Source organism: Caretta caretta, chromosome 4 (assembly GCF_965140235.1).
Source record: "Caretta caretta isolate rCarCar2 chromosome 4, rCarCar1.hap1, whole genome shotgun sequence".
Taxonomy (NCBI): Eukaryota; Metazoa; Chordata; order Testudines; family Cheloniidae; genus Caretta; species Caretta caretta.
In genome coordinates this window covers 97,791,889-97,816,762 of record NC_134209.1, presented here as the reverse complement: position 1 = coordinate 97,816,762, position 24,874 = coordinate 97,791,889, and the positions used below count along the sequence as shown (strand labels likewise).

General features: G+C 38.2%; 1 protein-coding gene across 3 annotated transcripts in view; it reads right to left on the bottom strand.

The window, feature by feature from the left end:
- Positions 1 to 24,874, bottom strand: part of SGCZ (sarcoglycan zeta) — an 834,522-nt gene that overhangs the window by 308,782 nt on the left and 500,866 nt on the right. The window lies entirely within an intron of this gene.

Sequence of the window (24,874 nt, the reverse complement as noted above, 5' to 3'; positions counted from 1 at the left end):
ACTTATCTCGACCACTGTTGCACATTGCTGTGTTGTGTATGGCATTCCTTCCCCCTACCAACCACAGTTCACCTATCTTGTCTGTTAAGTTTGTAAATTTCTCCAGAGCAGTGACTGTTTTTACTACATGTTTATACAGCAGTGGGGTCCTCACCTTATTTGGGGACTCTAGGTACTATATCTATAATAATGGGTGGGATTCCCCAACTATGAGTTAGACCTCCATAGGGGAATTATGGATAAAGGATATGGCCAAGACCTCTTGTGGTTCCAAGTTCTGCCTCCTCGAGCAACTCAGGTTGGACCAAATCCTAATGCACCAATGTCAGGTGGCACTCTGATTTTGTGATGTGTGTGTGCCTGGATGCACAACTGTATAACTGAGGTAAGACTCCAAAATATTCAAGGTTTAGCTAGTACCTGAATCTACAGTTTAAAATCCACTTTGTGACATTATGCTAATTAATGACGAGATTACATACTTTTTGGCACAGCCCACAGTAAGAATTATGTAGAAGCACAATGACAGATGGAACACCAGGAAGCATTCTTTACCACATCTCTTGTGCAGAGGCTTCAGTAAGCTTGCTCCCAAGGCAAGCCACAAGACCATCTTTTGCCCACCACTCCCTGCCTCTTTGGGATGAGTTGTGTTCCACAGAGGAGTAAGGAAAGGACAGGGATTAGAATTCTATCTGCCCTTATGTAGGCTCTATAAGGGGAACACTGGGGCAATAAAACCTGTGAAAAGAGATGATCCTTGACCTCAAGGGATCACCAATAATTGATATCCAGTGCATGGATAGCAGAGAAGAAAGCCTCAAGGAAGAATTGGATGACCTACTTATGGGGGACTGGCACACAATTCATCTGCAGTTCAAACTGCATCTAGAGCAGCTGTATGGCTAAAGATAAATACGTTGGGGATGAGTCAGCTAGGAAGTCTCTCCCACCTTATTCTTCTTCAGCCAATCTTGGAAGGAGGTTTTGTAATACATCCTTTTATAACTGTGGATGTTCTATTTCTCAGATGCCTCTAAGGAGACATCACAAGGCAAATATAGACTAGAATACGAATAAAATTCCTCAAGCAATTCCCACAGTGTGGGATACAAGGTGTTTAAAGCTTAATCACGCCTGTATATTATTTATAAATGTATGTGTTAAACACAAAGTACCTTATTAAAATGGCCATTAAAGAATTTTTTTGAAAATGTGGTGATGATTTAGAATTAATTTCCTCAGTATAATGTCATTGAATGTGCTGTCACCTTAACAGATAATTGCAAATCTATTTACAAAGAGTACCTCACAACTGCCTTCATCATGCGAAGTTTTGCCCTGAAGTAGGATCATTACTTTCTTAGTAAAGAATAAGTTAAAATACATTTTCATTTCAATACAAGACAAATCACCAAGATTTCCTGATTGTGGAGTTGTTCAAGTAGTATGGTGTGTCTGATTTTTTTTTTTAAACAGAAGGAAATATTTTCTAATTGGTTTTATAATTCACCTAACGGAATATCTGAAAACAACAACATATACAGTGTTGTCATAGCTGCGTTGGTCCCAGGCTATTAGAGAAACAAGGTGGGTGTCTCTAAAATAAAACTTGTGCAGCATGGAAACAAAATGTCTGAAGTGAAAGCCATCCTTCACAGAAAGGGTCAGTTAAAATATATATATATATACACACACACACACACACTCAGACTCTTTCCTAGCAGCCTGGTCCACTGTTATACATCGCCAGGGCTGTATTTCAAAGATGAAACCTCAAAGCAAGAATCTCATACCAGTGACCATACTTCTTTGCTTCACAATTAATAATTAATAAATATTAAAATGCATCAGATAAGTTTATTATCCTATTTCTCACCTGTTGGCCATCAGGAGTTGTCTCACATACTGTTAAGTTATGCACATCTTTTTTATATTATAAATGTACTCAGTTACACTTACAGAATTTTTTTTTTTTCATATTATTGCTAGAAAGGTTTGCAACTACGGTTCCACAGTATTTTCCTTCCCCATTATCTGATATATGGGAACTGCCAGAAATTACTAATAGGCACATTTTAAAGGCTTGCTGGTTCACTTGGGATAAGTATCCAAAAGTTCAGATCCTCATCTGAGGTTCAATTGACCTTTTCAGAACCTTTGGTCTGGAAATCTCTGAAGAATAGACCTTCGTGTGAGATTACCAGTACATCCTTGCTTTTAACTGGGTCAGAAATACATCAAGAATAACCTCCCTCATTAGATTACTGTTTCTGATGTAAACCAGAGTATGGGCTGAGATTTCCAAGTGAAAAAAGATAGTAACCAAGCTCCATAAATGTTCCAGTAGGGATGGATTCAAATTTTGTTGGAGTATTTGGGCAAGTTCTTATTTTATCCAAAACTCTGCTGAGCAACACCAGCTAATTCTACTAAACTGTTGTAAGAATTAGTCATCTTGAAGAGACATTACCAAAGCATATCCATTATCATTTAAACACTGGAATGCGTTACCTAGGGAGGTGGTGGAATCTCCTGCCCCAGAAGTTTTTAAGGTCAGGCTTGACAAAGCCCTGGCTGGGATGATTTAGTCGGGGATCTGTCCTGCTTTGAGCAACCCTGATATTCTATGATCAGCCCTTTTAAATATATAATTGATAGACTTTTTTGGTTTTAGGTATTTAAAACTAATGACCAGTTTTAAGATGTGACTGAACTGATCACTTAACATGATCCCTTTGTATTCTGAATACAAACAGACTGTACTAAGTTTATGGTGTCCACCATCATTAACTACATGGACCGCTCACCTAGAACCTTGTGATACATCTGTAGTTCTTAGGATTTATTGTACAATTCTAATGGAACTCATGTATGAGATTTTATCATTATAAAAAGTCAGTTACTCCACAATTTTAGTTATCTTTCTGATAATTCAGTGGAATGTAGACCACTATTTAAAGTGCAGTTATGATCCATGATCCACTCAGTTGTGCTCTCTAAGCTCAGCTATTAAAACATAACACTGATGGGCTTCCCCAGGACACCCATTTATAATCTAAAATGTTGCACCAGGTTACCGGATAGAAAAGCAGTATAAACATAGACTACATTAAATACCTGCTTTCATATTAAACCTAGTCCTCCACTTCAAGTTCATATGAAAAAATGAGACTCATCCAAGAAAATTAAAAATCTAGAGAGGAAAAATATAGAAACAAATTACTGAAATGTATTGAGTTTCTTCCTAAGACACATTAATGTTTTTGTTCTTTTTATATTGCTTCCATAGCTATACTTGCTTGAACTAAGTTACTTTAATCTTCTAGTTCTATCCTCATCTTTAATGTTGCATATGACTTTTAAAATCACTCAAGAATTTCTGCACATGTCCCTATATATTTATTCTATCTGTACATGTTCCAAGTGAGCTTCTTGTCCTTTGCTACTGTATGTCAAATTTCACATTTATTGCACCATATATGGTGCAACTAGTTACAACATGTATGTATTGGAAGGTGCAAAAACCAAGGAGTTTAAACTTTCAGCTTTATTATGTAAATTCAAGGTCAGCTACTTCCTATTACAATTTATTGGCAAATCACTTGAGATATATATGACAATCACTTGCCATTAAGTACACTTCTATTGTGTATCTTCTGGGCCTTTTGTTTGTTTTTTACATTACCACAAGGTGCCAAAGATATTACCATCAAAATTGAAGAAATATATTGGAGAACTGATATATGACTGATATGGAATAAGTTTGAAAGAGGGTTAGTGAGATAATGTTTGCTCTGAAAGATTAAAAATAGATCTGAAGACTACCAGAGCAATGTTTAAAGTATGGAAGGGAGGGAGGGAAGGAAATGTAGTGGCATATTACCATTTTGAAGCCCAGGGCATATAGTATAGCCTTAAAAAGAAAAAGGAGTACTTGTGGCACCTTAGAGACTAACAAATTTATTTGAGCATAAGCTTTCGTGAGCTACAGCTCACTTCATCAGATGCATGCAGTGGAAAATAAAGTGGGGAGATTTTATATACACAGAGAACATGAAACAATGGGTGTTACCATACACACTGTAACCAGAGTGATCAGGTAAGGTGAGCTATTACCAGCAGGAGAGCAGGGGGAGAACCTTTTGTCATGATAATCAAGGTGGGCCATTTCCAGCAGTTGGCAAGAACGAGTGAGGAACAGTAGGGGGGGAAATAAACACGGGGAAATAGTTTTACTTTGTGTAATGACACATCCGCTCCCAGTCAAGCCTAAGTTAATTGTATCCAGTTTGCAAACTAATTCCAATTCAGTCTCTCATTGGAGTCTGTTTTTGAAGTTTTTTTGTTGAAGAATTGCCACTTTTAGGTCTGTAATCGAGTATATCCTCGGAAGTCTTGGTATAGGAACACAAGACATTTATATTTCAGTTAGGTTCAGTACACCTACTCCATACAAGCCCAATTCAAAACCTTAAAAATCAGTAAGGAAATATATTTCACTTGTCAATAAATAAATAAACCAGTTATTTTAAAGGCACCCAGGGGTTGTGTTTGTAGTATAAGGAGGCTGGGGCCTTTAATGGCTGAGCTTCTTAGACAGCAAGTCTAGGTGCCGTAAAACTTTGATTGTTAGGCATAGCCAGTTGGAACTGGACACAGAATAAAGCAGATCTCTTTCAAGCTCCTTAAGCACAGGATGACCACTGAATACCACATAATATCAGGAGTAAAAAGTTAAGACGACTCCGAGTGAAAAACTGGAGCATTTCAAAGCTCCATTAGAGCTGAAACTCTGGACACGTAAAAGACAACTGGAGGAAGTTCAAACAGCACTTTTACTCTGTATCCAGAGGTAAGTGGTGCCAGATAAAAGGAAGTCACTCACAAGGTATCCTTATTTGCGGCTGGTTCTGAAGCACTTGATGTGTTTAATAGTGTTCAGTTAACTCAGGAACTATGAAACGGGAGTACTGAAATTTGACAATACTGTACTCCACATAAAAATGAAGCATGTGAGACATGCCCAGGAGGGTCTCAGGTAGGCAATAAGCACAGCAGATTGAAACAATCACAACTGAACTAGCCAATTTCAGACATCAGTAGTGTTGAAGTATCAGGGGAGCCCCGCAGGTCCAGGCGACAGTGCAGGGTACCTTATGCTAACTGTTAGCAAAGTTAATTATTAGGTTGGTTATAAGCAATTGACATTTTATGTTATGCTTATGTTTTTTAAAGTATTATTTGCAACAGATATGATGAACACAGGCATACAGGGAACTTATTGTATTTAATGTTATAAATGTTGTTTGTATGTTTGAGCCAGGGCTTCAAAGCATGACAACTTCAAACATGATAGTGAGATGGACCAGATGATAGAGATTCATACATTCACAGCCCTTTGTATCATTAAGTGTCATATGTATGTGTGTGTGTTCCTCACTTGCAGGGGGAGGGCAGGGACGAGGTCATATTCCCTGCAAAATCTGGAGTCAATAAGGAGTCATTAATGCAAAAATCCCAAATCTGCTTATGCAGATCCTTAGTGGGCCAAGCCTCAAAGGGCTGGGTAAAGGGGCAGTGACTGGTTTTACTTCTTTTCAGGATGCTGGTAGACAAAGCAGGAGTTTGGGTATAAAAAGCCAGTTTGAACTACATAGGGGCCTCTTTTTGTTTCAACAAACAGTCGTGACTTTTGTCCATGGGAAAGCTACCCCTGTGGAAGGATTGGATGAACTGGAACCTACCAATATCTCCACAGGACTGATGGGGGCTACTGGTAAAATGTAAGTATGCATTTAGATCATTTTTTTCTTTCATGTTTTCTCTGTATGCTTTTGTCTTTAAATAAATGTACTATGCTTTGAAAGAGCTGTTTGGTTAATCTTAAAAACTGGCATTCACTGGTCCTCCTCGGCCAAGAATATATATTATATAAACATAACAATATATGTAGACTTGATGCAGAACAGCATCTTTATCAATAACTAAGGCAACCGATTCCCAAAACATGCCGACCCCAAGTTGTCAAAAAAATCATGGGTCAGCTTCTCTTCCCCATTCTTCTCCCCCACCCCCAAAAAAGCCAATTATGATATTAAATAAAATAAATAAAATTTTGGGCTATTTTTGTTTGCCTTCTGAGTTTTCAGACTTTAGTGTGCGCTTGGTTCATTTCTCTGCAACTACAAATGTTAGAACTTTTTTTTTTTAAATGAACTCAGATTGTTATGCAAGAGATTGATTCCAACAGTTGGTATGTTAAGGAAAACACCAAAAGTTGCAGGACTCACACTCACAAGAGTAAGCAACAGTTCTCTGCATTTATATGGTATCTACTTTTACTGTATCAAGTATTATACATATTAACAGTGTTTGAACAATTTAAGTGGAATAATTTATGTATTCCAAAGCTGTATTAGGCAAAAAAACCCACAATGTCTTTTGCTACTTGTGGGTATGATACAGTCTCCTAGATGTAGGATTCATGTTGCTGTACATCTCATTGCCAATAAAATAACCTGTAAGAGGGAGCTGAGAAGGTGCTTAATGTTTTATTCACAATATTATATCAAATTTTATGCCACTTTGTCTTAAGAGCCTCAGCAGGACTTGCAAGGCTCAGCTGTCATGGAACTGAACAGGAACCAACCATTCTTCTGTACATGAAGTTTAATCTCATGTGTTTAGCAGCTCTAAATCTCTGACACTCTACACCCACAGTATATCTTTCCATATGTTCAACATCCCGAAACAAGTCTGATTCAGCTAAGAGTAGCCGGAGATCACAATGTCACCACAAACAGAAAATGGACTTTTAAAGCAGATTGCAAAACTAGTATTAAAATTAAACATCCACATCCTGGCTTATGTTTATGAGTGCCATTACTCTGAAGACCTGATGTTCTGCTTCCTGATTATTACTATAGGTGTACCATCATGTTCATAACCAGGGGGCCAATTTGCTCCTGAAAGTAATTAACTCTTCTGAGACTGTATAGGTGATTATTTCCCCTTTGACTATACTTCCATTACAATCAGGAGTGAACAAAACATCTGTCCAGGGCTTTGATTTAGGCCTGAAATTGCCTTTGAGGGGGCAGGGGAACACTAATATGATGAGAGAATGTAGTCTATCAAGTGGAGTTGGAGAGTTTGAGTCATTTGCTGCTGTCAAGGTGCCACAGAACTAAGTTTTCAAATATGGTAGAAAGCACTGCCCCATGGAGAAGAATGCTTTAGTGGTCAGTAATTCATTAATTTCATCTCTGCTATATTGATAAAATTCCCAAAGCATACAGACAGACTATTGACCTGAATCTCCTCTTAGTTACACTGGTATGAAAAGAAGAAACTATACTGAAGTCAGAGATACACTGGTATAAAGGCCTAGATGATAAAATGCAAGGTCCAATTTGTATACTTAACATACTATTTGATACAGACACATGTACAAAAATAGAAACAACCCCCCTCTTCAGTCCTAACTGAAAAATTAAGGAATAATTAAATAAAAGTTGCCAGTGGAAAATAAGAAGTATTTTAAGTTTAAGCAAAATGAAAATATTGCTTAGTTTGACTTAGAATAGAGGTAGTAATCCCATTGCATTGGAATTTTTAGGCTGATAAATTTTGATTAATACTCATCTACAATTTATGAATGTGTGGCAGATTTCATCAACAGATCATCAAGACATTTCAGGAAGAGTTCAGAGTTTAATGCATATGGAAAATGACAAAATCTTGATTTGTGAAAGGGCCTGTAAATTATCAGATGTAACAAAAATTGTCCCTAATCTATAAAAATAACAGCACTTGAAATTTTTAAACATACAATGTATTGCATAGTTAAAATTACAGTTTATATTTCCTCTTTAAAACAATCATTTATTTAAAACTTCAAAAGCATACTGAATCTACCATGCTAATAGTAAATATTTCCAGGGGTGGATTTAATATGTTTCCAGACTCTAGCCTCCTTTAATAGCATTGGAAGCACACCCTTTCAAAGCAGTCTATTTCTAAAATTCACCTGCCATTTATAGTTCTCAGGTGGAAAGAAGACGTGGCTTCATAAAAGCAACACTATTATTTTAAGCATCATCTCATGGGGTTTGAGAGCTATCTGGAGCATGTTCAAGTTGCAAGGAAATCTCAGTCTACATTTTCTGAATGTGAATAGTGAGAGTTTAATTCTCAGTAAAATTTATACCAATCATATCCTTTACTTGTTAAGTGATAACTCCTTGTATCAAAAAACAGCAATCTGTACATTTGAAAATAAATCCACCAGACTAAACAAAATATTAAGTAAGCACATAATTCTCACTGCAAATAACTGATTTTTCAGTCTGGTGGCCTAATCCAAATAATTAAAAGTTTCTGGTCAATGGAAATGTTTTGGTTTGGTTTTGCCTGAGATGAAGTGTTTAGTTTCAGAGGGTTTAGAAAAAAAAAAGAAAGAAGGGGAAAAAAAAGAAAAAACATTTGAAGTTAAATTCTAAACAAAAAAATAATTTGAAACATTTCATTTCAAAAGTGTCAAAATGTTTCAATTTTTCAGAATTTTGTTTCAACCAAAACAATTTGGGAAAGCTGATGTGAATTCATGAAATATTTGCCAACCTAAAAAATCTGCATAAAAAGGTTCACCCAAAAAAATTCATTCATCTCTACTGATGAGGCTCTCTTGTATATCATCACATTAATAAGAGTTTGTCAAACAGTGAGTTGTGACTTCCAGGGGATTAATATTTTTAATCATTCAGCTGTCATTTAACCACTTGCTGTTTGTAACATTTTGTACTTACAGAGCACATTTCAGCTGAGGCTCTCAATATGTTTAAACATCAGAATCTTTCTGGAAGGCAAGTATTACTGTAACCATTTTACAGATGGCTAAACTGAGACACAGAAAAATAAATGTGTCCAATTTTCAGATGTTCAGAGCAAATATTATTCTCACAGATTTCAGTGAGCCTTGGAGCCTTTGCAAAGACCTGCTGTAATTAACTTATCCACCTTCACACAGTGAGCCAATGAAGAATAAACCCCATGGGCAAAATCCTGGCTGCACTGAAGTCATCGGGACAAGATTTCACCCCATGACTCCTAAATCCCATTCTCCTGTTTTAAATATTAGATAGATTCTTCATGCCATGCATGAAACTGGGGGAAGGAAGGTGACAACCACTGCAACAAAAGATGAATAATCTTCAGGTATGAAGCATGTGTTCATTAGCTGAATGACATTACCTTTTCCAATGAGCTGTTGCTCAGGCACAGTAGATGACACTAATTGAAAATGCTTTTCACCCATGTAGGCTGTCAAGTTTTTTGTTGGGTTTTAAGTACACAACTTTCAATTAATCATGCCAGGTGCCACATGAGAGATGGATTATCAGACATTCAGGGTGTGAAGAGGAAGTTAGAGACAATGCTACTGAAAAGACATCTTTCTTTGCCTGCAATACTGTCGTGGCTGTAGAGATCTGCTTAACAGACGACAGCATTAGTTGCCTCTAAGGCACTGATTATTTTCCTGCATTTTGCATCACTCTTTATGGTTATTTAATTTGGGATTAATGCTTCAGTACTACTGAAAAGAATTGCAACAAAATTTATAGTCTGAAAAACAGAGCAAAATTACTGAAAAACAGCAAATCTACAGCTATAGCAAAGTTTTAGGGTCAAATCTTACAGTCCTTGTTCAGGCTTTAAGGGAGCAAAACTCCTACTGGATTGTTGAGTGAGTAAAAGGATTTGGTCTATAATTAAAGTCCTCTCCCCTTCTCCTGCCAGCCTCCACTCAACTCAAAGACAAGAGTCTAGTAACAGGACAGAACTACAATTGCACATCACCTGAAAGAGAACTTCCATTCATTAATATCTTTCATGGAACAAATACAAGTGAAAATTCCAGAGGGATGCATATGTTTGAGTTCAACAGGAGTTTTGGCAAAGCTTCAGAAACAAGGTTCTAGAAATCTACATGGAACCGGCATTGTAATGTTTACACAAAATATTAAAACCTATCATCGTATGCAAAGAATCCAGTAATTTGTTATGAGCGATAGCACTACAAATTATATATGTGTGGGGATAGGTCTCTGTTGGTGTATCATAATGCAATATGGTAGCAAGGAATCTAATATAAATAAGCTATAACTTATGCTACCAGATTTTGTTGCTCTTTGGTTCCAGACTAAATCCCTATCTGGCTTCCATAATCAATGCCTCACAGACTCAGAGTGGAGCAGGATCCTCTCCAGGGCAGACTCCTGATATCTCCCTTCTCCTACAATCACTGCAGCCTCCGTACTTGGATACACACAGATCTGATCCTGCTACCTCCCTACATAACAGACTCCTTTTCCCCTCCTTCCTGACACTCACTAGAGCCTTCGCTTCAGTCCCCTGACAACTTCTCTCCTGGCCATGCTTGATACATCACTGACTGCTCATGGGACTAAGCTGTGCCTAAATTAAAGTGGAGGATAAGCATCTCTCTCTCTCTCTCTCACACACACACACACACACACACGTTTTGTCTCATTAAATAAGACTCTTAGTTTCCACAAATGACCAAATTAAAAAACAAAATCATACAATAGGCAACAGACACCTAAACCAAGATCATATGTCACATCAGGTCCTGCTGCAGAGAACCCATGAGGCTGTACTTGTGGCTGTTTCTAAATAAAAATGCATCTATCTACACCTGGTCTGTCTTAGACCCCACTGACCAAAATAAATATCTAAACAAAGTGTTTGAAATTGAATATCTTAAGGAAAGAGAGAGAGTGGGTGAGATAGTATATTTTATTTACGTGTACCTTTGGGGGTATGCACATGTCTTCTAGGGGGTACATCAACTCATCTAGATATTTGCCTAGTTTTACAACAGGCTACGTAAAAAGCACTAGTGAAGTCAGCACAAATTAATATTTCATACAATGACTTGTTTATACCTCTCTATATACTATACACTGAAATGTAAGTACAATATTTATGTTCCAATTGATTTATTTTATAATTATATGGTAAAAATGAGAAAATAAGCAATTTTTCAGCAATAGTGTACTGTGACACATCTGTATTTGTATGTCTGATTTTGTAAACAAGTAGTTTTTAACTGAGGTAAAACAGGGGTACAGTAGTCTTGAAAGGTTGAGAGCCCTGTTTTATTGGGCCAACTTCTGTTGGTGAAAGAGACAAGCTTTGAGCTGCACAAAATTCTTGTGTTCTGTGGAGCTTAAAGCTTGTCTCTTTCACCAACAGAAATCGGTCCATTAAAAGATACTACCTCACCTTGCTATTTCTTTTAGCATGAATGAAACACAGGTTAGCCAAATCAGGTTCTTAATCTTTCTCTGGTAATTTTCAGGCTGTTAATTACATGAACATTCACAATTTTGCTGCACTTGAGAAGAAAGGAGTTGTCCACCCACAAACACAATACACATAAATTCAGATTATTGGCTGAATATGGGAGAATTTCACAAGTACTTAAATATTGTTCTTATTTTCATTTTAATGGATCTTAGGTGTCGAACAAAAATTGTCTTGTAAAACTAATTTAAATGATAATGAATCCTGAGTAAAAAAGAACTCAACAGGAAAAATTTGACACAGTTACAAGCCTGAAATGATTAGTGAGTTATTAAATGAAATTTTCTTTCTAGTTTCATTGGTTTGGAAAATCTTATTTTCATTTGAAAACAAATGGCTAATTTGGAACATTCTCTAGTGTGTTAACTTGAAGGTTTACATTTGTTAGAGAAGAGAAAAACCAAGGGGATTCCATGACTCTCAAATTTGTAAAGCGATAACAACATTTAATACTTAAGTCTCTGATCCAAGTTGTTAGTAATCAGAAAGTTTCCATCTGATGGCTTTATTTTCCTTTATACTGTAAGGGATGACATTTTGGTGGTAGTTTATAGATCAGTAGCTCAGATATTTTTCACACTGGTTATGAGGCTTAAAACCTTGGGCCTAGAGGTGTTAGATTTTTCAAGTTTTGCTAATTGTTATGTGAAGTTCTGTCCACTAAGAAATAGGACTTGGATCACTTATGTCATACACAGTGGGTTCCTGTAAGAAGCTCCACAGGAACTTTAGATCAGAAGGGCCTACAAGAGAGACATAGCACAATGAAACAGTAGATGGAACAGAGATCTAAAATGAAGGAAAGTGGAAGAGTGTGGCACGCAAGAGTAAACGACATAAAAGATGGAAACGAGGAATGGATACCCATAACATATTCAAGACAGAGAGGGATAAGATTAATAAGTGCACAAGGGAACTCAGAAGCTCAACTATAAGTCATGAACCAACTAATAAAAAGGAGTTACATGAATGAAAGGCAGCAACAGTATTGACTGGTTACTCCACAGACAGGAATTCCATCATCATCTCTGGCTCAAGAGTGAGAAGAAAACTGTATGCAGTCTTGTGCGCAGCACAATAAAAAAATGGTCACAGTAAGGATGTCCAAGAATGATGAAAATCCCCACTAACACACACCACTAGTGATGGAAGATTAACTAGGTCAGAAGTCACTTCAGGAACCTAGTAAGAGGAAGGACAAATTGTCTTTTCAGAGATTCTTCCAGTACATGAGCAAACAAATGAGAAAACTGATACCAGAAACCGTTACATTTACAGGTCTGTGCTATCTAATCACACATGAAAAAAATGCAGGTTTAGACTTTGTTAAATTTAGTCACATTAGTCAGAGGGACATCCGCTTCTGCTGCAAATATAGTTATTTCTGAAGCAAAATACTTTTAGTCAGAGGCTAAAACAACCTGAATAAACGGGCCCCAACTCCTTGTGTGTTCCTCAATCCGTCCTATGACAGTGGTGGTGAGTTCAGGTGATAAGAGGCTGTTAATCTCAGAGGCCAGAAAAAGGACTGCCTTCTCAGTGTGCACCTATAACTGCAGGAAACTGACAAGAGACTAATCAATCAACCATCTAATGGAGGAGAAGGCAAGGACAGCCTGTGACATCCTTGGTCTCTGCGATACATGATAAAGAAGATGGAAATGAAGTGGAGAGACGAAAGTACAATCATGTTGGGAAAAGAAGGTGTGAGAACTGTTGGAGGAACTGGCTTCATCATCAACAAGGAATGGTCTTCAAAAATCATCTCCTGTAAGTTCAAGTCATTGCGCATCGGAGTGCTACACCTCCAACTGAACAAGAACAGCACATTCAAGATTATTAAGATCTATGCTCCCCCACACACAAGCAAAGATGATGATGTGGAAGAATTCTATCATGAGCTTGAGGAAACCCTCACTCAAAAATCCATATATATATGACTGTGATGGGAGATTTCAACGACAAAGTTGGAAGAGGGAAAGAAGGTGAAAAGTTCATTGGAAGGTATGGCATCAGTGAACAGAATCCACAAGGAGAATGACTGGCAAATCTGATGGAGATGAAAGAAATGTTCATTGGTAACAGAAGATGGTTAAAGAAGATGGCCAAGAGGAGGTGGACATGGATCACGCCCCATGCAAAGAACAAAAATGTGATTGACTATATTCTGATGAATAAGCAGCACATTGTAAAAGACATCTCAGTAGTACCATCACTTAACACCAGTAGTGACCATCGCTTGCTTAGAGCATGGCTCAACTTCAATGAAAAGGTGGAGAAGAAAGTACTACAGATGGCAAATCAGAGACAGTGATCAAAAATATTTGATGAGGCAATCTTAAAAGTGAACATTTCCAAGGAAGACTGGAATCTTCTAGATAACTGTGATGAGGATTATAAAAACTTCATTGATAAACTGAGGCAATGCGAGAAATTAGCCAAGAAAGACAGACCAAAAAGAGTGAAGGGAAGAATCTCGGAGGAAACGCAGAACTTGCTAGAGAGGTGGAGGAATATGAAGTGAAATGATGGTGACAAACTTGAATACTCACTCCTCTGCAAGTTGATAAGACTAAAGGAGGACTTTGAGAAGTACCAAAATGAAAGGCTCTTAAAAGACGGCTGAAGATCTCAGAAGCCTCAAAAAATGCAAAATGGAATTGACACGGTGTAGGTCAACAATAAAGGTGCTGAAGAACAGGGATGGAAAATCAGTAATTGACAGAACAGGGATGGAAGTGGTCTGCAAAGATTTCTACACCGAACTGTGTGCATCTCAGATAAATGTCCCAGTACCAACACTTCAACAGGGCATGTACTCCGAGTTCCTGTCAGTGAAGTTCAACGTGCAGTTCACCAAATGAAGGAAGGAAAAGCCCCAGGTAAAGATGGACTGACCATTGAAAGATAAGAGCTGGAGGCCAAGACCTCTGGGAAACCATTGCCCAGAGGTTTAGCAGTTACTTGGAAATGCTCTCACACGTCTACAAGCTGTTCACCAAAACAACAACAAACCGACTCTCACAGAGCCTGGGCGAGCAGCAGCCGAGAGAGCAGACAGGCTTTAGAAGGAATTTCAGTACAATGGACCATATTTTCACTATAAACCAGCTATTGGAATGCTCAAGGGAATACAAATTCCCTTTATGTATTGTCTTTGTCGACTATGAAAAAACATTCGACAGCGTCTTGATTAATGCAGTGATCTTGCAGAGCAGGGCATCAACACAAACTATACTGAACTATTAAGGAAGCAAATTCTGACTGCACTACAGATATAACTTTATTTGATACCTTCCTTCATATCCCCGTTAAGAAATGTGTGAAACGGGGAGACACGGTTTCACCGAAACTCTTGAAAGCCTACCTTGAAATGGTAATGAGGCAGATGAATTGGAAGGGTGGAATCAACAGAGAGCAGTTAAACCATCTCAGATTCATGGACAATATTGTGTTGATCACCAAAAATACTATCAAACTACAGAAAATGCTGCGAGAACTCAACACAAAAAGCAGCCATGTTATGGAGCCATGTTCACTGCTCCATAACAAAATTTAAGCAGTCTGATACCTTGCCAAAACCCCAAACAACAATCAAGGGAGAACAAATAGAAGTTGAGCAATATATCTAATTGGGCCAAGAAATTAACATGCGCCACAATCAGGAAGGTGAACTCTCGCAAAGAAAGAATGCGGATTGGTGCGCATTCAATTCCATCAAGGATGTCCTCCAAGGAAAAAATCAACAAGGCAACACATGCCAGCCTCTTAAACTCAACAGTACTGCCAGCAATGTTGTATGGCAGTGAAACATGGGCGCTGACAAAGACAGAGGAGCAGCAACTGTCTGTTATGGAGATGGCAATGGAAAGAAGAATTCTGGGAATTACAATTCTCAACCAATTTCCCAGTGAAGTGATCAGACACCAGAGTGGAGTCCAGAATGTTGTCATTGAGAGCAGGCATAGTAAAATGCAATGGGCTGGGCATATAGCAAGGCTCATTGACAGTTGATGGACTGCAGCTGTCGCTGAGTGGTACCCACAGAAACTGAAACGACCACTCAGCCGACTCAAAAGAGACAGGAAGGTTTATTTGTAAAAAGACATGGCCGCACATGGAGAAGGAAGGCCAGGATATGAGAAGAATGGAAGACGTGTTGTGATCGGCGTCATCTATACAAGGGCTGAAAGACCTATTGATCAAGGTCATCAAGACAGAGGAAGATATTTTCCAAAACATTTTTATGCAAACACAAATATACAAGTGTGCATATACATGGATTCTCTTTCACACATTAATACATCTCAACCTTTTACCTAGAGGAAGGGGAGCACAAGGCTAGTGGTTACTAGTCAGTGGGACTACGAAGTGTTTTGCAGAACTCAGCATCTTGTAGGTTTGGATTCTTACATTTTATATTTATATTCTATTTAAAATTGTACATATTGAGTACTTTTATAGTTCTTGTAGATTGAGACACTATTTAAACTTCTTTGTTTAAGGCAATGTTGACTTCTTAAGACCCATGAGAAAAGTAATATTTTCTATTTTTTTGTGACTGACAGATTATGGATTTTAGTAGTGTCATTGTGGTAACAACTGAATATTTTAAAAAACGTATAACCCTTTAAAGTGCAACCGTTTGTACTTTCTTGACCTGAGTAACAAGAGCCCGAATCTTCTGTAAAAATAGTTTAAACTACTTCTTAGTTATCTGACAAGTGTATGAAAGATACTTGAAGATTTTAATACACTTGTTGGTAATTATTCAGAAGTGTCTAATTTGAAAGAATAATTTTCTTGATTGAAATTTTGAGTAATTCCTCAGTAGGTCAGCAGACAAAATGTTACTCATTAGCATTGAAATATATCAGCACAGTTTAGAAGGAAGCCAGTGTACCACTCCATCATGCACTTAAATTATTTAGGCATCTGTAGTCACATCACAACTTGTTCTCAAACAGATTGCACTTGTACTGCCTAATTTCAGAAAGGAAAAAATTATATAAAGGAATCTAAATTTTGTTGCCCAAGGAATTTCTCATGCATCTCAAACTATTCTGTGAATTTCCTGAACTGATTACCAGTCTGTAGGTGTTGCAAAATCTCATTTATCTTGACAGTCTCATCTAACGCAGAGAAAACATTCAGTTTTCTATCTTTTTATTTGATTGTGGTAGGACAATTCCTCTGTCAAACAGTGGGAGGAGTGGTCACTGTCTCTTCTACCCTTCTTCCAATCGCCTGCCACCCCAACCCAACGAACCCTGCCCTGGAAGATCCAGTCACATTAGGTTTCATGGACTACTGTAATTGCTTACCTCTGTTACATTTGTGTGTTATACTAGATTTTCTTACAATAAAATACAGAGTGTTATTGTAGCATGCTAGTCCGTTGAACAATCTTATTTTAGACACCAAAAACAACATGACTATTTTAATGGAGGAGACAGACCGAAGTAATACCACACACAACTGTCTGCACATCCAAAAGCCACTCATACATCAGGATACAGTGTGGTATGCAGGCCTCCAAACAAATGCATTCAACCACTGAGTAAATATGGTAAGCTTCTATAAAATGCTGATCATGAAGTAGTTTTATAAAATGTATGCTTTTTTTGTTATGATTTATAGTTACTGAATACTGGCCCATGTAACTACATGGACAACCCTCCATCAGCCAATCGGATTCCTTCCAGAAGTTAGGGCCTCCCACTCTCTGTATAAAAATTAAACAGAAGGAACCATTTATCTGAGAGTTGTCTAGCTGCTGAGAGTGGTTTGCAGATGCACATCCTGTACCCATCTTGCAAAGTGGCTGGGACACAGGGAGTCACTTGAAGTTATCAAAGGTTAGGACCCTACAAGGACTTAAGATTCCCAGACCGACATATGAAGGGGACTGTGTTAGTATTCCCCACGCAAGGTCCTCCCACCCATTGCTTGCAGCACAACCAGCTTTCTTGCTGAGCTGCCATGAGTTGATGGGCAGTAGCTGAACTCTGGCTATGATCCTAAACTGAGGCTATAGCCCCTGATCCAAAGTCCATTGGAAACAAACATGCGCCTTTTCTTCAAGGGGTATGGATCGTGGCCAGCGAGAGGGACTTAATACTGTTTCAAGAAGTGTTAACTAATTCATGGTAGAAAGAACATGCAACACTGAGCAGCTGTTCTCAGACTCCTCCCTGCTACTTCTTGTAAACGCTCCCTCTCTCTGGTGAATTTATGCAGCAGGTGATGGGGCAGGGATCCCAATATTTCATCATTACTGCCTTTCCATTTTGTACAATCTTCTGCACATTTCATCAAGTTGCATTTATTAGTTTTTAATATAGTCCTATAAATGTGACTAGCGCTTTACAAAGAAAAGAACTTCTAAACTAACAGCTTGGCTGCCCCCAAAAGCTTAGAACCATGGCCCCGGTCCTGCAAAGCTATATCTGTGAGTAGTTATACTGAACAGCGGTGAAAACACAGCAGTATGGGCTTCAGCGTGGGCTATTTGCCAGACTGTGCTAGCCCATGCTGCCATAACTTCGCTGCTATTACTCACACTACCTAGATTAAAGATAGCATGGGTATGTCTACCTGTGCTACCATTACACCTTAAATTACAATGTAGATGTACCCCAGAATGCAGCCACTTCTGATTGGAATCTGGCAACTATTAGCAACACGGCAACTCTGTGCAACATCCTTAAAAACCGGACCCTTCCTATTTTAAGGAATTTAGGCACTTCTAGTGATAGGGCCTAGTAGGATTTTCAAAAGTGCCTAGCTGCTTATCTCTAATTTGGAGTTAGGTACCCTGGTGCCTTTGAAAAAAATCTCACTAGGCACCCATATCTAATTTTCAAATGAATGAGGTGCCTAAGTACTTTTAAAAATCTGATCCTAAGTAAAGAAGAGCTGTTTCTGCAGAGGAAAGTTAAGCAGAATAGAATTTTCTGATTTGCAATTCAACCAGAACAAAGGTTATCATTCCAATTCTTATAAAAAGGGCCTTAGGATCTTTAATTACCATAGGAGATCAGGACTTCTGCTTTCACTCTTATACACAGCCCCAATATCTCCTGAAGCACTCAACACCTAGCCAAAGGAAAGAGTTCCACCTACTGAATGCTCAGCACATTTTACTTCCTCATTTTGCTTTTCTTCAGGTGACCCAGAATAACTTGGGTTTGTGTGTGAAATTAAACAGGATCACAGCTCTCAGGGTAGTATGATTTTAAGCAATTAATACACTACTTTGAGGATACAGAGAAGAAAATAAATAGGTAAAGACATGAGCTGAACTGGTAAACATCAACAAACAATGAGAAAAAATGATAGTCGCATTAGCACAGATCTCTTCAAATCATACAGAGGATAAAAACTGTTCTATGTGATCAGTATATCAGAAAGGTTGCATAACACTGATTAGAGATCAGCTGTGACACTCAAGAAACCCAGGTTTGAGTCCCAGCTCTGAGAAAGACCTTAAGGAATATTGACTTTCCCAAGAATAGCTTTCTCACCTATTAAAATGGGCAGAAGTGTTTTAAAATCTTTGGATGAAAGAGCTAACAAGTACAAAGCAGTATTATTAATATACAATAATTTATGGGCTAAAACATATTTAGTACAGCATTAGAAGTATCTATTGTCTCTACTGAATTGCTAATGTTCAACTAGAACTTCGGCACTTGAAAATCATCATGTTTTAATGACACCTTTGCTCTAGCAAAGCGGGTAAATAAGAGGTATGCTTTTCCTGACAGTTAAATATTGAATAATGTATGTGTTCTCAAGATTTACTCCAAAATAGCATTTCTTGACAAGTATATCCTGTAAATAACAGCAAGTAGGTAGGTAGTGTTGGAAAAATTCTTCCATCTTGTAAAAGCTGCAGACAGAAGATTGCATTTGGGTGCTTGTTTTTCTGACCTGAGGTTAAAGGACTCCTTATAGCGGATGCATAGAAATATTGTTCAATAAATAACACATCACAATTTCAGACTAAGAAAGCAAGAACAAGGTCAAAGAAAGAGAATAGTTTCTACAAAACACAAACTATAGATTTATCACAGGCTTGGCTGAAAAAGGTGAAGGAACTTTTAACGTGCGATGTTAGTGAGAGCCTGTAGATTCAAAATTACTCCAAGTTCATTCTAGAAGATAAATACATTGATGATGTTGAACAGTTTTATAATTTCATTTCAAATGCAAAACTTTGTTGGCCTGCTTTTCAAAAATCCACTTTGTCACAGTCTCCCACAAAATTAATCTTCTTAACAGTAGCTACAAGTATCTGCTTATATTAAAAAGCTTTAAGTTTTGTTATTTTGGACACAGAATAAGGCTTATGTGTAGTCTGAGGAAAATGGAAGTGAGGAAAACAAATGGGCAAAATGGACTTATCTTATTTCTAGATTTTTTTAAGCTCTTTTCTCTCAGTTCATTCTCATGAGATTATTTCTTCATTTGAATTTTACAGTATTCATTTGCATATGGGTTATTTACCATTCACTAGCCACTATGATAAATACAAGCTTTAATAAATTATTGTAAATGCTAATACTTTAGCTTAATTAAAAACATGCAACTTCAAATAAATACTAACTTGTCAATTTAATATAATAAATCAAGCTAGCCTGCAGAACACTCATCTAAATATCTCACTGACATCTTGGAACTAATGCTGACAAGTTAGAGTGAGAAAATTTAGAAGCAAGGTCACTGAAGTCAGTGTTGGTTTAAACCCAGTGTATAACCGGAGGTTAAAAATCAGCTCTCTTAATTTCAGAGGTAGTAAGTGATTAAGTACCTGATCAAACTCCCATTGAAGTGAACGGAAAGACTGAAGGTATGTCCATACTGCAATTAAAAACCCGCAGCTGGCCCATGCCAGCCATCTTGGGCTTGAGGGGCTTGGGCTAAGGGGCTTTTTAATTGCAGTGTAGATGTTTGGGCTCAGGTTGGAGCTGAGGCTCTTGGACCTGTGAGGTGGGAGGGTGCCACAGTTCAGGCTGCAGCCTGAGCCCAAACATCTACACTGCAATTAAACAGCCCCCTAGTCGGAGTCAGTTGTTACTTGCCAGCCAGGGGTGTCTGCAGTTTAGACATAGGAGCCGAGTTAGGAGTCTATGTGACTTACCCAAGGAAGTCTGTCTGTGTAGTAAAGTCGGAAACAGAATCTAGGTCAGTTGACAAACCCCCCTGTGTTTTAAAGACCATCCATACTCCCTTACATACTAAAGTAATGCTTGGGATTTCTGGGGCACATGAATGGGACTTTGACCAGACAGCACCAATGCCCTGGAGAGTGGCCAAATAGGGTATGTCTACACTGCAATTAGATACATGCAGCCTGACAGTCTCAGCCTCAGGGCTGCTTAATTGCAGTGTAGACATTTTGGCTTGCTGAAGCCAGAGCTCTGGAACCCTCCTACCTTGAAGGGTCCAAGGGCCTGGGTGCCAGCACGAGCTGGAACGTCTACATCACAATTCAACAGCCCTGTTCTCTGATCCCAAGACAGCTGGCCTGGGCCAACTGTGGGTGTGCAACTGCATTGTAGATGTATCCCTAAAGTCAGCACCAGGGACTGCAAACAGAACAGGTGGAAAGTTAAACAGGAAAGAAAAGGTGGAGCAGAAGATAGTGGCAGATGGAGTAGAAAGGTGAAATACTTTATAGCGGCATGGGAATTTGCTCTTGATCTGTTTTCCAACCCTTGGTCTTCCTCTCTGATTTTACCCAGGGGAATTTTAGGCCCACAATTTCTGCATTTCATGATAGTATCTAAACACAACTATCAGGAGGAGGACTTGTGGCACCTTAGAGACTAACACATTTATTTGAGCATAAGCTTTCGTGAGCTACAGCTCACTTCATCAGATGCAAGCCTTGAAGTGAGCAGTAGCTCACGAAAGCTTATGCTCAGATAAATTTGTTTGTCTTTAAGGTGCCACAAGTACTCCTTTTCTTTAAACAGAACTTGTTTCTTTTTTCTCCTCCCTCTCTTACGCTTTGTATGTGTTTCATTATTGTATAAGGAAAAACCGAACTTAATAAAAACGCTTAAAAATTGCACCTAACATTGGCCTTTAGAAACCATTAAACCATCAGTAAAGTGAATTTCAATCAAGTCAGCAGGCTTTTAAAAAAAATTATGTAAAATGAAAATAAATAAGTCACAGAATGCTTGCATGACAGAATGGGTATGGAAGGAGCAGCAGCATAGAAAAGTTTCACCTCATGAGAGCTATAGAAGGGAACACTGTTTTTAGCAGATCTAGTGGCCCAGAATTGTTGCCTCAAATTACTGTGTAGGAGGAAGAGTGGGCAAAAGTTTCTATTCCTGATAATAGCCCAGAATAAGGGTTACTAACACCTCACAGTGTAGCTCTGTAACCTCTACATTGGGAGAGATTGTGGTAGCATTCTCTCATCTCCTGTGGTATCCCCTTCATGCAAAGCCTTGTTTTCTTAGATCCTAAGCACTGTACAAATATCCAAGGAGTTATCTTATGAGGGAAAAATGGATTTCACTTTAAGAAATTAAGTTAACTACCACATAAATGTTGAATCCATTCATTAAACCAGAATTTGGAACTTCCTCTGTCTTTAAAAGATGATTTGCATATAATTTTAGTCACATATCATTAGACAAAACTGATTAAGTTACATAATATCTATTTATTTGCTAGAGTTCTCAGTAGAATAAATTAGAAATGACTGTCTCAGTAAAGTATAATCTATCATCGACTCAGGCTATAATCTTTTTCTCTCAATAGTCAACTAAATTATATTTTATCATTTGCAATTTCTCATATAAGCACCAAACCAATTCCTGTACAGTAGTACATGTCAGAATGTTACAAGAATTCACTGCTATATGCTTGCCGTACTTGTTTTAACTCCAATTCTCAATTTATTTTTCAGTTTATATAGAATTTCTACTAGGTCTCTTCCAAAGCAGACAGAGAAAATTCTCTTCATGTCATGTATCCATAAATGAAATAAGTGCAGCCAACATGTACTATTTTTCTTCATTTGTAATAGTTACTAACATTTTTACCAACAGTGCCTAGAATTTTGCAGCTGCTGACTTCTTTTGTACAATCAGTTCCAAAATAATGTTGCATAACTTTTTTTCAGTAATTTAGTTTCACAACAAAATATAATACATTTTAAATGATATTGAAATACTAGATGGATCTAACACAACACACAGGGTTGAATTCTACCCTTTGAAATGTGCAACCAACTCCTATGACCGCAAATTATATAGCTTTGTATAGATTACCTCAGATATTTTAATTGTGGGTATAAATGGAATATAGCCTATTTCCAGTAAAAGATCCTGAACATGGTGAAATTAGAAGAAAAGCAAAGACCCATCTCTGTGCCAATGTGCACCTCACAAGCACAGAGTGGGCAATTTTACTCTTGCCACAGTCCATGCATACATTCTGAGATTACAATCAAATTAGTTTTGCAAGTGTGCTCAGTGGGGACTTCCTTAGCTGCACACTGTACAAGCTTAGCTCACAATCCTGCAATGAGCTCCCTTCTGGTGGGCCAGTATAGATATTACTATAACCTGCCTGGAATTTAATATTAATTGTGCTGAAGTAGTACCAAAAGGCTCCAGTCAGATTAGGGATCCCACTGTACTAGGCACTTTAGAAATAAAGCAGAGTGTCTGCTCCAATGTGGTTACAGTGTAAACAGGAACACAATGAAACAAGGAAGGCGTGAAACACAATGGAGAGGCAAAATGGGATACAAGGATGACTGTAATGAAGATGAGGTGGTCTATACTGGCCAAGTGTAGAGTTTGGAAGCTACATTTTTTATTTTAAAATTAAGATAAATGAAGAGATGTTAATAACTAACAGGCCGTTAGCTTAGACATTAAGCATTATCCTTATGGTAGAATACTCTCTTTATATTGCCCTTACGGAGAATCTGAAAAAAATGTGTTTCTTGGGGGAGTGTAAGAGCACCTGCAATTTGCCGATTCATTTAGATTAAGGTGGCATCTTAAATATGAATTAAATTAAATACGTATGCTGAGAGTGATAATTTAAATAAGGAGTGGGCTCACATTCTAGGGGGAAAACTTTGCCTTGACCACAGTATGAAAAAAGAAGACCATGAAGTGAAGTGAGAGCACATTTTAAGCTAAAATAAAGGAGTTATGTAGACTCAGATGAACGATACATACATGTCAATGAAAATGTGATAAATGAAGTAATCCTGATTAGATCAGGCAATTCAGGAACATGCTAGCAAGACTACTTATTTTAGGGTATATGCTTTATGAATAGGGCCCTACCAAATTCACAGCCATGAAAAATGCGTCACAGACCACGAAATCTGGTTTCTCCCACAAAATCTGGTCTTGTGTACTTTTACCCTATACTATTTCACAGGGGAGACCAGCATTTCTCAAAGGGGGGTCCTGACACAAAAGGGGGGTTGCAAGGTTATTGTAGGGGGTTCGTGGTATTGCCACCTTTACTTCTGCGCTGCCTTCAGAGCTGGGCAGCCAGAGAGTGGCAGCTAGCTGAGGAACCAGCTCTGAAGGCAGCAGCGCAGAACTAAGCACGGCAATACCATACCATGACATCCTTACCTCTGTGCTGCTGCTGGCAGCGGTGAATTTGGTAAGCCCCTACTTATGAGTAGAAGGTTACGGTACTGCAACTCTCCAATTAGCTTCAGTTCCCTAACTTTAAAATAAAGGTGGTAATACTTCTAAGATTGTAATTTGTTCTGGGCACAGTCTCTTCCTGCATAATACATATAATACTTAGCATGTTGGGCCCAAAATTTGTTTTTTTCTGGTGGCAGAGGTGGGAGGGCTGTAATACCATAATACATAATAATAAAGTATAATATGAACAACACTTCCAAGAGAAATTTTCCTTTTGTTACTGAAAGAACATAAGAACAGCCATACGGGGTCAGACCAAAAGTCCATCTAGCTTAGTATCCTGTCTTTCGACAGTGGCCAATGCCAGATGACCAAGAGGGAATGAACAGAACAGGTAATCATCAAGTGATCCATCCCCTTCTGGCAAACAGAGGCTAGGGCAGGGGTCGGCAACCTTTGGCATGTGGCCAATCAGGGTAATTCACTGGCAGGCTGCGAGACATTTTGTTTACGTTGACCATCTGCAGGTACAGCCCCCCAAAGCTCCCAGTGGCTGCAGTTAGCCGTTCCCGGCCAACAGGAACTGCTGGAAGTGGCCTGGGCTGCAGGGACATGCTGCGTGTGAAAAATACTTCCTTTTGTTTTGAACCTACTGCCTATTAATTTCATTTGGTAACCCCTAGTTCTTGTGTTCTGAGGAGTAAATAACACTTCCTTATTTACTTTCTCCACACCAGTCATGATTTTATAGACCTCTATCATATCCCCCCTTAGTCATCTCTTTTCCAAACTGAAATGTCCCAGTTTTATTAATCTCTCCTCATATGGCA